The 16,758-nt window shown below is 34.7% G+C and overlaps 1 protein-coding gene across 1 annotated transcript in view; it reads left to right on the forward strand.

Moving 5' to 3' along the window:
• Window positions 1-15,509: 15,509 nt before the first annotated feature.
• The window catches only part of LOC148947935 (uncharacterized), a 57,335-nt gene continuing 56,086 nt past the window's right edge, over window positions 15,510-16,758 (forward strand). Inside the window, exon 1 of the mRNA XM_089095572.1 lies at window positions 15,510-15,548. The gene's annotated coding sequence lies outside the window, so the exon portion shown is untranslated. The remainder of the gene's footprint in view (window positions 15,549-16,758) is intronic.

Here is a 16,758-nt window from a genome sequence, read left to right on the forward strand (position 1 = left end):
TTTCTAGACTTTCGTCTAGTGCTGGAAATGACCATATCACGGTTCAAGAAAATGTGATAAAGAGAGTAGCAACAACGAAGTATTTGGGTTTTTTAATTGATGAAAACCTGTCGTGGAAATACCATTCTAGTGCAATAGCTGAAAAATTAAGCAGAGGCCTTGGGGTGATTCGAAGAATTAAAAATCTAGTCCCAAAAAAGATCCTTAAAATGATTTATTTTTTTTTATTTTACCCATATATTAGCTACTGATGCTCTATATGGGCAAGTAATTTTGTTACATGTTTTAAAAGAGTACAAAAACTTCAGAATAGAGCTGTAAAATTATTATCTGAATTTGATGATTCTGATGAGGTTCCTGCTTATGAGCATTTTAAAAAGAATAAGTTAATGGATGTATCCCAAATTCGAGATTACAAAGTCGCGATTTTCTCATATAAATATTTGAATCAGCTGCTCACCCCTGCTTTTGAAAATATTTTTACTTTTAATAGAGACCTTCATGATCATAATACAAGAAAAGCTGATGACTTAGCTCATGAGTTTAGGAGCACCACTCGGGCATCTTTTGTGATTCGCCATTATGGTCCCCATGTTTGGAATATATTGCCCGAGTGTGTGAAAAATGCGCCTAGTCTTTCGGCTTTCAAGTCACGGACAAAGAAGTTTCTTTTATCTCGTGGGTGAATTTGGTGTTATGTCCACTCCAGGTTGTCATTCTATTTAAGGTATTTCCCCGATTTAGCTTGCTTTTTTTCTTTTTTCTTTTTTTTTCTATCTACTTCTTGTCTTTTCCTCTTTCTCTCTTTTTCCTTTATTCCTTCATCAGATAATTTTCTTGTGTGTTGAGTAGCAAGGTATGAATGTTATTTTAATTAGCTGAGAGTGATAAGCTCGCTTGCCCTTTCAAGCTTATTGTCTTTCTTGGCAGGCGAAAGGCGAATAGTGTTTGTTTTCTTTTTTAATAAATGTATATCTCATATCTCTCATATCTCATACAGTTCATTGTAAATGGGGCATGTGCTAATATCATTGGATATAGCTAAAACCTAGTGAAAAAAACAAACCACTGCACATAGTAAATCGAATCGACTTCTTACGAAATTAATTAAAAAAACTTTCCGAAAAATAAGTTTTTCAAAAAAAGTAAAGGCCATTTTAAACTTAAACTCAGCAGATACAAATACCTGTTAAAATAAACAGTAATAATATAACATTAATAAGCAGATCTTAAAGCGAGTAATCCTTACATTGAATATGAAAATCAAACTTAAAATGAACAGAAATGTAATAAACAATCAATGCAAACAAACATACAATAGATATTGATGTAAATAAATAAATAAATCTTAAAAAGAATGAAACTTAAAATGAATATGCAAATAAAGCTTGAATCAAACAAAAGTAACTATAAACAAGAGTTTGGGTATCGCCTCCTTTATCACTGTAGAAGTATAAAACCTACTGCGTCATTGGCGCTTTACTGAAAACCCATTTTATTAAAGATATTTTCTTTTGTACTTAATATTGAAAATAAACATTGAAATTATAGTAAAATTTTGAGCTTATGAACTTTCAGCAATTAATATCATTATACATAAAATTTTCAGTTTAATTTATTAGTTCTTTCTAAAGTTGTTGAAGACGCATATAGTTTCACTACAAACAAGAGTTTGGATACTGCCCTCTTCCTTAACTGTAAATAAAAACCAAAAGCCTACTGCGTCATTGGCGAAAACAAATTATATTACGAATATTTTTTTTCCAGTTGTTACAGCATTGAAAAGAAAAATAAAATTAGAGTGGAATAAATTCTTGAACTGGTGGATCTTTCAACAATTAATATCATTGTATATCAAATATTCAATTTGATGTTGTTTATACTTTCCAGGACTGTTCAAGACTCATATAGTTTTCAGTAAAGCGCCAATGACGCAATGGGTTTTAGACGTTTACAGTGAGAGAAGGAGGCGATACACAAACTCTTGTTTGTAGTGATTTTTGTTCGTTTCAAGCTTGATTTGCATAATCAATTTAAGTTTCACTCGTTTTAAAATCTATTTATAAATTTAAATTAATATCTATTGTATGTAAGTTTGCATTGATTGGTTATTTAATTTCTGTTCGTTTTAAGTTTCATTTATACTTTAATACCAAAAAATTTTTTTTCGTGGTAAGCTTGATTTTCATATTCATTCTAAGCATTACTCGCTTTGAGATCTATTTATTCATTTATATTAAAAATTTTGGGATAGCCATTTTGTTCAACGTATCTAAAAAATCCGGAAATTTTATATTTGAGGATGACAACCCCCCCACAGCCCTCAGGGCAAGGGTTATAAGTTATACCCTGGAGGCATATTTATAAAAGGCTTTTTATAATAAGCGTTGTTGTAGAAACTTCAAAAGGGCTCAGGCAGTTGGAAATACTCAGGACTAGTTCCATTTTCAATAGTCGAAAGTGATTGGAGGGCAACATACTCCTCTCCCACGGCCACCATTTCCCCAAACGCATCCAATCAAAACTTTGAGATAGTAATTTTGTTCAAGGTAGTTGAAAGATTCAGAAATTATGTGTTTGAGGATGACAAACTCCCATACAGCTCTCAGGGAAAGGGTTATAAGTTATGCCCTGGGGGCATATAAGGTCCTTATAGAAAGGGTGGTCATATATGCTTTGGAGGAGACTCGTTGGATTGGCAATCAGAATTTCTAGTGCCCTTTTTCACATTCAAAGTGGTCAGAGCACAGCTACCCCCCCCCCCACCAGACACACACAAACACGTTGGACTTTCCCGAGATGTTTCCAATAGACATTTAAAGACAGTCCATTCATTCAAAATAGTCCATATATCATATAACAGGGCTTTTGAAGTTGATACAAACCGCCAGAGCCTGAGGGCGAGGGTTTTAAGTTTTGCCCCTGTGGCATTTAAGGTTTTTATGTAAGGGATATTTGTATAAGCTTTAGAGGTGGATCATTTGGTTAAAATTGAAAGTTCTAGTTCCCTTTTAAGAGTCAATAGTGATGGAGGCCAAGAAGACCCGCCCCCAACTAATCTTGTTTTCACCAAGTGTATATGATTGAAATTGTGCGATTCAAATTTTTCTTAAAATAGTTCAAAGAACATATAACAATGCCTTCAGGGTTGGTCTCCCCCCCAGAGCCCTAAGGCAAGGGCTTTAAGTTATGGCGTTGGGGCATATAAGGTTTATATGGAATGGTTAGTCGTATCAAATTTAGATGGGTCTCATTTGATTTTAAATTGGAAGCTGTAGTGCCCTTTTTAAGAGTCAAAGTGATTTGAGAGACCCCCCCTCTCCAGGTCCATCATTTCCCACGACAAACCTCCAAACAAAGTTTTGAAACATGAATTTTTCAGCACTGTTGAAACGTTCAGTAAATATGCGTAATAATAGCTGTCGTAGCATTACTAGCAGTATGCAAATAGCTCCTTTTTTCAACATCCCCTTCAACACATGATGAAATAATACCCTCAACCGGTCCTGAAGCATTACTGATACCCAAATATTTGCCAAAATATTTCCCTTAGAACCCTTAGGTTTATTAGTAGTAGTAGTAGCACCAGTAGTTATAGTAGCAGCAGTAGGAGTATAGTTAATAGTTGTAGTCTTAGCTTTAGTAGCAGTAGTAGTAGTAGCAATAATAATAATACTAGCAGTAGTAGTAGTTGTAGGAGTAGAAGCAATAGTATTATCATGAAAATTTTGTATTTTGGTTAGTTCAACACCCCCCACAACAAGAATTGTAAGCTTTAATTTCACACACGAAACTGTTCCTGTTAGATATTGCTGATATACGCTTTTGACAACTTGCATACGGATGGCAGGTTGTGATCCGTACAACAGAAATATTCTCTGAAAATTTTACCTTCATACCTTCATAGGTTGAGCATTTTGAGCTAGCCAGAAGACACTGTGTGTATGTATATAATTCTGCTTTTACGGTTACTGTAAGTAATGAGACTAATGGTATTAAGTTGTAAATTTTAGGGCACATTTAGGGGGAGTTTCAATTCAACGAAAAAACTATATCCATGCTGGTATTAAAAGGGCATATAAGCAATATATGACATATAAGGACTTAGACAGCGATGCTCTATCATAGCCAGTAATATCATTAATATTTTAAAGGAGCTAATTTGAGATTGTCTGTGCAGGGTTTCGACTCTTGTTGATAAAAGAGCATCGCCAAGGGTTGAAAATTATGTTGCGACCAAGATGGGCCCAGGATTGCATAAAGCCTCCATTCTCGGAGGTCCCAGGGACTTCTTGCTGTCCGGTTCTAAGCCGGCTTAAGTACTTCGGTGTAGACTTGAGAAGATCTTTGATCCCCGTCCTGCATTGGTATCCGGGATCTTTGCTTTTCCTGAGGCCAAAACAATTTCAATGATTTAAAGAACATGAAAATTAGAACTTGGAATTTTATGACGTTAAAAAATGACCATCGTATCGACATTTTGACTGACGGATTCAGACGATTCGAACTGGACTTACTAGGAGTTTCAGAAACACATATCCCAGGGGTAGGAAGCATGAAATTAGGTGATATAGAATTTATTTACTCAGGCAGGAAGGATAGGGTATATAGACAGAAAGTAGGACTCCTGATGAATAAGGAAGCGTATTAGTCCTGTTTAGGCTGGGAAGGTATTAATAATAGAGTACTAATTGCTCATTTTATGACTAACAAGTTCAGGGTATCAGTTATAGTAGTACATGCCCCTGTAGAACCGACTGACGGAGATACTAGTGAGTCAGATGAATTTTGCTTACAGTTACAGGAGCAAATAGACAGGGCCCCAGGTAGAAATAAGATGTTTTTTATAGGACATTTTAACACCCTGGTCGGTAGAAATAGGGATAGATGGTATGATAGACTAGGTAAATTTGATGTAGGAAAAGAAAAAAGTAATGGATACAGACTTTTGCAATTTTGTAGGTATTAATCTATGTAGGTATATCAATTTTGCAGGTAACAATATAGTTATAACCAATACGGTGTTTGGTCATAAAATGGCTCATAAGTTAACATGGTATTGACGTGATGGTAAGACAGCAAACTTTATTGATTTCGTTATAGTAAACCGAAGACTGGCAGGATCAATACAAGATACTAGGGTACATAGGAGTGCTGTTATTGATGCTAAAAATAAAGATCATCATCTAGTAGCGTCAAGGGTTAATTTAAAGCTGAAATTTCGCAAGGGTTATTACCCGGGAAGTTATGATGTTGGTAGACTCCAGGAGGAGAATTTGAGAGAAACTTTCCAGGAACAGTTGAATACTAAACTTAAGAGTTTAAAATTCTTTAATGTTGAAGATGGTTGAAAAAATTTTAGAAAAATAATTTGTGAAGTTGCTGAAGGTGTCTTAGGGAAGGAAGCTAGGACTGCTGCTAAGAATATTAGTTGAAAAGCTTTATGTTTAATAGAAAGGAGAAAGAACTTGTACAAGAAATATCTGAGTGATAGATCATATGAAAACAAAAGGAACGTAAAGAAAGTGGAGAAAGCATTAAACTATGAACTAAGTAGGTGTGAAGTGGAGGTCATGGATAAAATTGCCGAGGACCCGGAAGATCCAGCTAGACGGCATAATAGTAAAATATTGTACTGGCATGTTAATAAATTGAGAGGGAGTAGTCATTTCGGACTTGGCCCAGTTAAAGATAGGAATGAGGCCACAATTAGCGATGAGGCAAGAATTAAAGAAAGAAGGGCAGAACATTTTGAGAATTTGCTAAACCGAGATAGAGTTGCAGGAAAAGATATAGAGGAAAGTGAAAAAGTTTGTGATACCTTGGATGTGAAGGAAGTTTTTTTTTTTTTGTGAAGAAGAATTAGCGACAGTACTAAAAGGATTAAAAAAATAATAAGGCTTCAGGTGCTGATAAGGTGGTAAATGACTTTCTTAAATATGGTGGCACTGAGGTTAGAAAAAAATTAATGAGGATTATGAATAGGATTTTTGAAAAAGGCATTAGTCTGTAGCTAGCATATTACTTAGTAATATGATACTTTTTAGACTAAGAGATGCCGTAGACAAAGTTTTAAGAGTAGAATATTGCGGTTTTAGAAAAGATAGAGGATGGGTCGACCTAATTTTCACTTTTAGGTTAATAATTGAGAAGTGACTGAGTTGTCAAACACCTTTGGTCTTCTGTTGTACAGATTATGAGCAAGCGTTCGATTCTGTTGATACAAGAGCTTTAGTAAAGGTTTTGTCCTTGTATGGTATACCAGACAAATACATTAAAGTGATTAGTGCTATGTAAGAGAACAACATTGCTGCGGTTAAGGTAGGAAACGAGGTTTGCAGCTGGTTTTGTATTAAATGAAATGTTGGGCAGGGTTGTGTTCTATCCTCCTTTATATGGATTATTTTGATGGACTTTGTGTTAGGGAGCACAGGAAAGGCAATGGGAGACCACGGAATCAAATAGGGAGGAGAAAGTCTCCTGGACTTAGATTATGCTGATGATTTAAGCATCCTAGATGAAAGTGTGAGCAAAATGAATAAACTTTTGAAGGTTTAGCGAGTTCAGGATGCTAAAATAGGTTTAAAAATACATATTAAGAAGACTAAGTCACTAAGGCTAGGAATAAGTGAAGATGAAAAGGTGACGTTGGGTAATGAAAATATTGCTCAGGTGGGCAGATTCACTTATCTTGCTAGTATTATTAGTAAAGATGGCGGGAGCAGTGAAGATGTTAAAGGTAGAATAGCCAAGGCTCAGGGTGTTTTTTCACAATTGAAAAATTGCTGCTACTACTGTTGCTACTATAACTAATTCAACACTATTATTACTACTACTGCTCCTACTACGATCTCTACTACTATTAAACTAGCACTATTAAGGCCACGCTAATCAAGTTGAAAATTTGACAGAATGGGATATTTGAGGTGGAACTGGAACTAAATCAAAAGACACTATGTGCATGCAGATTTTCAAAATGGCGTATCTCAAAAAGGAATTTGTGTATTAAGTTGGAGCTTTCAGAGAGTGCTAAATTTCGCAAAAACGGAGCGACAAAACCGCTTGGTTCTTAAGCGTCAAAGCTTTAAATCCGGCCCTGTTCACGCTACTTCTAATGCTATTACTATTTTATTTACATTTACTGCTGCTGCTTCTTCTATTGCGACTGCTACTTCTAATGCAACCACTTATAAGCTAAAAGTATTAAGATGAAAATTAAGCAACTACATGAACATATAGGTTATCAAAAAGATATATCGGCAATGGGATAGCAACAGCTAATTTTATTAAGTTGAAACTTATAGAACTTGCTGAAAGGAAACTTCAGCTGAACAAAAGGCAATATGTTAATACTACTGCTAATACACAAGCTAAGGGTATTAAGGTGAAGCTTTCAAGGAATATTTCGGCAAATATTGAACTGAATCAAATTGACTATGATTATGCAAATCCTCAAAAGGGCTACACAGAAATATCTCAAGAACGACTTCCATTAATAAGTTAGACCTTTCAGCATAAGTTGTGGGTGGGGGACTTCAAACTAGCCAGAAGGCTTCAGGTACATGCTACTAATATTACTACAACGATTACTGTAACTAATAACGCTAAGAGTATTGAAGTGAAACTTGTAAGGAACGTTTAGAGGATGTTTTAATTAAACAAAAATATTATTTGCACGCAGGTTTTCGAAAGGGCAAATAAGCGATGTCGGTACTTGTCAGTAGCCCGGGACCCAAACGATATATTACATAGGGAAGATGCTTAAGAAACTAGTCAAACGGGTTTCTTTCAATAGAGAATTGGATTGCAGACCGTGGTTTGTCACTGCGTTTACAATATTTAAACTTTTGTTTTTCGGGTTTAGGGGGAAAAAAGGTACCTAGGTTATGTTGCGTATTTAATATATGCTATGCTTTACCCCCCACCCCTAATGTGCAAATATATAGCCGAAATTTGTTGCTAAACTATTATATTTTCATCCTATTTTGTTTTATTTCATTAGCATTAACCAAACTTCACTTCTTGTGAGGGTTCCAGCTCATTGGCATGTACTGCGATATTCTATCTATAAGAGGCACCGCTACAGCGTTGACTATAGTAAAGGCCATACGGCACCAATGAAATATTATTTACTATTTATTAATTTTTTTCCCCAGAGGCACTTCATATGGAAGAGGTCGTCGTAGAAACTTCAAAGGGAGCTCATTCGATTGGAAATCAAGAGTTCTAGTGTCATTTTTAAGGGTCAAAAGTTATCCCCCAGGGACCAGGGACAGACGTTGTAAGTTATACTCTGGGGATATATATGGTTCTTATAGAAGGGATACTCGTATAAATTCAGAGTGGGCTCATTTGATTGAAAATGAAAAGTTCTAGTTCACTTTTAAAGACTCAAAAGAGACCAAAGGTTAATTAGAAATCCCCCACGCCCTTTTTCCCCAGACCCATCCAACAAAAATTTTGAGATAGCCACATTGTTAAAATAGTTCAAACATCAGATAATAAAAACTCCGAGGTTGCCACAAACCCATTTTTTCACTTTGATATTGTTACTTTGATACCAGTTTTGATACTTTGATGAATATTATATTTTTTTTTAAGTTTGATTTTGAAATAAGGATTTTCAAAAACTTGAAACTTTTTGCAATCAAAAACGAACAAAAATTAATTAAAAAAAAATTCCGAAAAATAAGTTTTTCAAAGAAAATTAAGGCCATTTTAAACTTAAGCTCAGCATATAAAAATACATTTTAAAATTCAAAATCAAAACGACCATAAATAGCTATTAAACAATAAATGAAATCCAAAACAAACAGAAATTAAATAAACAATCATAGCAAAAGATACAACAAGTAATAATATAAATCAATAAATAGATCTTAAAGCGAGTAATGATTGGATTTAAAATGAAAATCAAGATTAAAACGAAAAACAAATTTCACTATAGAAGAACAGATGAAACTTAAAACGAACAGAAATTAAACAAACAATCAATGCAAACAAACATACAATATACATTAATGTAAATTAATAAATGAATCTTAAAACGAGTGAAAATTAAATTGAATATACAAATCAAGCTTGAAACGAACAAATATCACTACAAACAAGAGTTTGGGTATGACCTCCTTCTCTCACTGTAAAAGTCTAAAACCTACTGCGTCATTGGCACTTTTCTGAAAACTATATACATCTTGAACAGTCTAGAAAAGTATAAACAACATCAAGTTGAATATTTGATGTATAATGATAAAAATTGTTGAAAGATCCATCAGTTCAAGAATTTATTTCACAGTAATTTTATTTTTATTTTCAATGCTGTAAGAACTGGAAAAGAGAATATTTGTAATATAATTCGTTTTCAGTGAAATGCCGAATACGGAATAGGCTTTTGGTTTTATTTACAGCTAAGGGATGAAGCAGCATCAAAACACTTATTTGTAGTGAAAGTTTATTTGTCTTTAACAACTTTAAAAGGAGCTAGTAAATTAAACTGAATAATTGATGCATATCTATATTAATTACTTAAAGCTTAGTAGTCCAGAATATTACTATGATTTTAATGTTTATTTTCAATATGAAGTACAAAAGGAAATATTTGTCACAAAATTGGTTTTCAGCAAAGCACCGATGACGCACTAGGTTTTAGACTTTTACTGTGTGAGAAGGAGGTCATACCCTAACTCTTGTTTGCAGTGATTTTTGTTCGTTTCAATCTTGATTTGCATATTCGATTTAAACATCACTCGTTTTAAGATTTATTTATTAATTTACATTAATATATATTGTATGTTTGTTTGCATTGATTGTTTATTTAATTTCTATTAGCTTCAAGTTTCATTGATACTTCCATAGCAAAATATTTCTTTTCGCTTTAAGCTTGATTTCGCTTAAGCTTTAAGCTTGAAAATAAGAGCTAATTTTCATATTCAATCTAAGCATTACTCGCTTTAAGATCTATTTTTTCATTTATATTATTACTTGTCGCATGTTTTTGCTATGATTGTTTATTTAATTTCTGTTCATTTTGGGATTTATTCTTTAATAGTAATTTCTGACCGTTTTAAGTTTGCATTTTAAAAGCTATTTGTATCTGCTGAGCTTACGTTTAAAATGGCCTTTACTTTTCTTTGAAAAATTTATTTTTCGGAAAGTTTTTTTTTAATTAATTTAGATAACAATTAACCGCTTACGGGTCTCCATCACGGCATTCATAAGACTGTCTATAGCCGTTGTGTACCATTAAGCAAAAGAGTACCGTAGTTTCTTATCATTTTGGGTTTGAATTATTATAGGAATTTATTTATGCTAATCTTTGGTTTAATATGGTTCTTTATTTTTATTTGAAAAATCATTTTTCGAAAGAATCTTTTTAATTAATTTAAAGAAAGCGCAACAAAAAGTGATTTTTTTTTTGTTCTCTATATTCTCAAAGTTCCGACATTTTCAGCACAGATTTTTATTACTCATGGTTCAGGAAAGGCCTGATACATCTACGTAAGAAAAAAAAAAAATCAAACCAAAAGTTCCCAAACACAAAGAGAAAGTAGCTCTTGTGTCTGTTCCACCGTAGCAGGTAATTAACCTTTTTCAAACCAAACGATAAACAATTACGAGCGTAGAAAATACCACAAAATGAAAACAATAAAATAAGCAAAGTGGTAAAAAATATTACAGTTTGTAGACGATAAGAGCCAACGTTTATCCCCCCCCCCAAAAAAACATCCTTTAAGGAAAATAACCCTCAGAAAATAACACCTCACGGAAAATACCCCCCTCCCAGAAAATACCTACCCGTGGAAAATCCCCCCCCCAAGAAAAAATACCTCTTGCGGTTGGTTAGTCTCCTATCACTTTCGTCTTATAAAAAAAGACTAGAAATGCCCGTGGATTATCAAACAATTTCTACCTCCATCCTCCTGTCGTCTCTCCCTTAGAGCTAATTCTGTATTTATTTGAAGGCTCAATGAGCCAAAATGTACCCTTTGAGGTATCTCCCTCTCTTTCTAGCTACTAAACAATCAGATAACCCCGTTGCAGAAGTTTCAATTCCTTTTTAAGTTTTTTTGATTTGGCTATTGCTTACAGATAGTATTTGTCATTGGGAAACATACGAAATTTTTTTGTGTGGGGGTTTGCTGGAGGATCTTTCATGAGAAGAAAGTATTTACATGGAGGAGGGGCAAGATTTACACATAAATTCCTCTTTTCCACTTCCCTTAGAACTTCTAAATTAAACTAAACAATAACACGACTCAAAGAATATTTTTAAATTTTGAAAACCTTGATTTCCGCAAGGAGGTATTTACCAGGTGATGGGGTTTCCGTGGGTGATAGCGGGGAAATTGTCAGCGGGGCAGGGGGTTAAACACTTATACACGCAGAAAGTGACAGGGTGAAGGGAACCCCCATTAACAAACAAAAAATGGAAATAAACCTGGATTTAAGAGTTTATGACGTCCAATTTTCTTTGTTTTTGTGACAACCAAACGGAGCATTTTTATAAATCATCTTGACAGCAATTTATATAAAGACTTAAAAAAGCAAACAATTTCAACAAGGTTGAACACATAAAGATTCTAACTTGTGTTTTACCCAATGTAAGTACGGTGGTTCAGTTGCACGGTGGTTCAGTTTTACGGTGGTTCACTTGCACGGGGGTTCAGTTCATGGTGGTTCAGTTACACGGGGGTTTAGTTAAATGGGGTTGAGTTGCACGAGGGTTCAGTTAAAGGGGATTCAGTTGTGTAAGGGTCCATTTGCACGGTGGTTCAGTTGGACGGTGGTTCAGTTGCAGGGTGGTTCAGTTGTAGGTGGGTTCAGCTGCATGATGGTTCAGTTACAGGGGTTCAGTTGTTTGGGGTTAAGTTACACTGTTGTTCAGTTACAATTGAACCGAGCAGGACAGTTCCCCCGAAGTCTTCAGGGCAAGGGTTATAAGTTATGCCCTGGGGAGGGGGGGGCATATACTGCTGACGCGGCTATTTGGCAAACTGCACACATACATATTTTTTCAATTTTATTCTACATAACCCCGATATTTTCTGAAAATGTCGGATTAATAACCTTACCCTTAGCAGTAATATTAGTAGTTAGGGGTAGCATGCATATAGTACCTTTTTGGCTTGCTCAACATCCCCCTTAACATGCACTGAAAATCGTGTTGAAAATCATGGTTATGTTGATTCAACATAACCCCGATATTTTCTGAAAATGTCGAATTAATAACCTTATCCTTAGCAGTAATATTAGTAGTTAGGGGTAGCATGCATATAGTACCTTTGGTTCACTCAACGTCCCCCTTAAAATTTCACCTTAATACTCTAAGCTGATCCTGATATACAGTTCTTATGAACGTTTAATAGCCTTCATCCAAATAGAGTGTTTCAATTTAATTAACTATCTTCTGCAACATTCCCTCTTCACCAGTCCCTGAAAGTTTCACTGTAATACAATTAGCTTCAGTAGGACTAGTAGTAGTCATCATAGTAGTATATCTAGCAGAAACAGTCATGGTAGTGGTAGCAGTTATAGTAGTTGCTGTAAAAGCAGCAGTAGTATTACTGTTAAGAGTTGTAGCCCTATGCACATTTTACTTAGTTGAACATCCTCCTTAACATGTCCTGAAAGTTTCAACTTAAAACCCTAGACCATTCCTGGGATACTGCTGACCTGCCCTTTTGATAACCTGTTAGTACATTTTGTGTTTTTATTTTATTCAGCATCCCCTTGAACATTTCCTGAAAGATTAAACCTCCCACTCTTAGCCTCAGTAGTAGTAGCAGCGGTAGCAATAATAGTAATAGCAGCAGAAGTAGCATTAAAAGTAAGCACAGAGTGTCTTTTGGTTAGGTCAGCATCTCTCGCAACACGCCCCGAAAGTTTTCACTTAATGCTTCAAAAAGTCCCTGAGAAATTACTGATACATCCTTTTGGTAAGTTGAATGTGTACAGTATGTATTGGTTTGCTTCAGCATCCTCCTAGGTGTTCCCTGAATATTTCACCTTAATATCCTTAACTTAAGTAGAAGTAGTAGTTGTAGCAATCTTAATAGTAGCAATAATTGTAACATGGTAATAGTGCCCTTTGGTGAGTTCAACATCCCTTTCAACATGGCCTTGGTCAACTGATTATCCCCCTCATCATTTCCTTAAAGTCGCAACTAAATACCCTCAGCCATTCTTGAGCGCCCCACTTTTCACAACCTGTATACACATAACATGTTTTGATTTAGTTCTATACTCCCCTCAATTTTTTCTAAAAGCTTCGCTTGAATGCACTTGATCTTTTTGAACACCAAAGGTCGAACATATCCTCTTTTCAAACAAAATACTATATATAAACAATGGGCACATTTCACAGCTTACATCCATTGCTCTGATGGCTGTAGGGGGGGGAGAGCTGACATCCGAAATATCCCAAGAGAAGTAGTTTTTTGGACTTTTAAACTATGCTCAACAAAATGGCTATTCTAACATCTTGATTGGATGTGTTCGGTAAATTAATGGGCTTGGGAGGGGGGCTGCTTGCCCTCCAATTACTTCTGACTCCAAAAAGAAAATTAGAACTTTTAATTTTCAATCGAATGAACTCCTTTAAAAATTCCCATGATAGCACTCCCCTGCGTATGATACTGCTTATATGCCTTTTTGAAAACCTGCATGCATATTACTTTTTCCGTTTAATTGAAACTCCCCCAAAACGTTCCCTAAAGGATTCACCTTAATACCCTTAGCCTCACTAGCTATGAATTGTAGTAATAGCACTAGTAGTATACACATAGTACCTTTTTGTTAGTTCAAAATGTATCACAACATATCCTGAAAGTTCCAATTTATTAATGTAACCGGTTCCTGAGATATTACAGTTACAGTCTTTTAATAATCTTCATGCTCATATTTCGTTTTCATTTACTTCAAAATCCATCTCAACATCCCTTGAAAGTTTCACCAAAGTAACCTCAGCTCAAGTAGTAGCAATAGCTGTAGCAACAGGAGTAGTATCAGTAGTAGTATGCACATAGCACCTTTCGTTTTTACAACATCCCCCTTAACAAACACTGAAAGCTTCAACTTAATACAATAAATCATTCCTGAGCCATTGTTGATACGTCTACTTGAAATTTGCATCCGCATTGCGTGTTTTTATTTATTTCAACAGTTTTCAACATTTCCCAAAATGTTTGCTATTAATATCCTTAGCAACCTTTTTCTCGCTATAGCCCCAGAAAACGGGACAAAACTGTTTTTTTGTACAGCTTACTGTGTGAAACATTGTCAGGATACCAGAAATTTGATAATATTGCTAAACATTTGACATTGACTCCTCAATGTTTTGGAGTGTCCACGTTTCTAAATTGTGTTTGTCCGCTGTCATTACTGTTGCTTCTAATATTCTTATTTTCGTTTGTAAGCTTATTTTTGTAATCTTAAAAACATTCTTAACTGTAAAAAAGACATCATTGGCCTTGGCTGTTCCGCTTTTAGCGTCTTCATTACATACAATCTCTCTGCTAGTAATGTTACCTAGGTTAGTTAAGCAATCTACTTGATTAGTCTTTTTGTTTTTAACATCCACTTATCACTTTTACGTATTCATGGTCGGGGTGATTTAGTCTTCTTCACATCAATTTTTTCAACCTATTCTTGCATTTTGAACCCTCAAAACCGGCAAAATATAATTTATTTATCTAGCATTTTCATAAATGAATCTTAAATCATCAGAATAAACTTAGTCTCGAGAACTTTTATTTTCATATAGGTCCATTTTGGTGTATAGAGCATGTTATGGGGATGAAGGATTATATTGTAAAAGACTGTTTTGTTTGGTTGTCAGGGTTGGATCCAAGCTTTTTTTTTCTGAAGGGGGGGGGGGGCAAAATAGGTTGATCTGATAAACTTGCGTTGGGAGCAAGTTTAATTAACGAAAACTTGCGTTACTTAAGTAAATTACACTAATTTAAAATACTTTAGGGAGGCGCAATCCCCTAGGCCCCTGGATCCACCACTGTTGCTAGTGCAGTTGGGATAAAACCTAGGCCAGGTTGCCTCTGAATGAGGTGGGAGAAAGCTATAAGGAAACACTTAATGAATATCGGAGCTTTGGAAAGGGTGTAAAGCGGTAGACTGTAAGTAGATTGGGAAGGAGGAAGATTGTGTATAGCTGAACTGGCCTCAGGTGGATTGAAGCTGAAATGCATTACTAGTGATAATAGTAGTTTACTTACAATACCTGTGACGTTATTCCAGAGGGAATACTTTACTTACAGGAGTTTATTTAGTTTAGCTTTGCCTTTGGACTAGTTTACTTTAAAGCTAACCTATTCTTCTACATGATTTTGTTGATAACTGCAAGAAGTTTCCTCGTGCTTTCATTTGTTGGTTCACTTCATAGTTTGTCCGTAAAAGGCTAAGTAAAATCAGGTGTTAAATTGGAGTATTTGTTTTGCCTATCTGTAGCGGCCCTAATATCAACATCAACATATGGAAGAAATGATTAACTACAAAACAAAATAGTATAAATGCCAAAGGAAAATAAATAAATTTCCGTAAGTAAAACAAATCCCTCTGGCATGACTAATTCGGCATTTTTATAGCTACATTTAAATGCAAGTTCCTAAATAGAACTGAGAGATAGGAAAATCTTTGGATGATCTGACAAAGGGATAAGGAGAACATAGGCCTACTGCTCAGAGTGTTTTATTATGCTCTTTTAAGATGTAATATTATTTTTCCTCAGAAAATAATCCCAAGTTGTATTTGAAGTTTTTCTCTTTAGGATCTGCTTCCCTGACCTATCAAAACCACTAGACCTATAGGCTATCTCATTGTAAGAAAAATTCAGATCTATTGGATGTTGAACAGGTGGACTGGCAGTAAATATCTACCAAATCATATTATTGAGTTAGGAATAAAGTTAATACACCATTTGATGCCTTTTTATGCTTATTACAAATATAATAAGCATTTCTATCGCAAATTAATTTCATCCTCCCCCCCCCCTATATAAACCTACCCTAACCCTGAATTGACATATCTAGAGGGGGGGGGGCTGAAATTCATTTCCGAAGGAAATGACTATTTTATTCTAAAAAAGAATAAAAAGGCATAAAATTGTTTTTTAACTTTATTCCTAAATAAATAATATTATTTGGTAGATATTTACTGGGCTGGCTAGCCTAGGCCACTATTTAAAATGATTAATGTAAGTATGTAATAATTGTTATAAATTCACTACCACTCCAGGTCATAAGGAGACATGTTAAGAAAACAAATCTTACTTCATAATAGCCTATGCAAAATAATCCCAGTTAACATATTTTCCAGGGGGGAGAACTGGTAAAGTTCTACCAAATCATATTATTGAGTTAGGACTAAAGTGAATACACCATATGATGCCTTTTTTATGCTTATTATGAATATAATAATCATTTCTATTGGAAATGAATTGTTCAATATCTACAAAATCATATTATTGAGTTAGGACAAAAGTGAATACACCATTTGATGCCTTTTTTATGCTGATTACAAATATAGAATATAATAAGCATTTTCTATCAGAAATGACTTTCAGCCCCCCCCCCCTATATTGGCCAATTCAGGGTTAGGTTTGGTTTAGCCTATATAAGGGGAGGGGCTGAAATTCATTTCCGATAGAAATGCTTATTATATTCATAATCAGCATAAAAAAAGGCATTGAATGGTATATTCACTTTATTCCTAACTCAATAATATGATTTCGTTGATATTGACCAATGA

This window comes from Artemia sp. Qi Xiang Cuo, chromosome 10 (assembly GCF_049724085.1).
Source record: "Artemia sp. Qi Xiang Cuo chromosome 10, ASM4972408v1, whole genome shotgun sequence".
Taxonomy (NCBI): Eukaryota; Metazoa; Arthropoda; class Branchiopoda; order Anostraca; family Artemiidae; genus Artemia; species Artemia sp. Qi Xiang Cuo.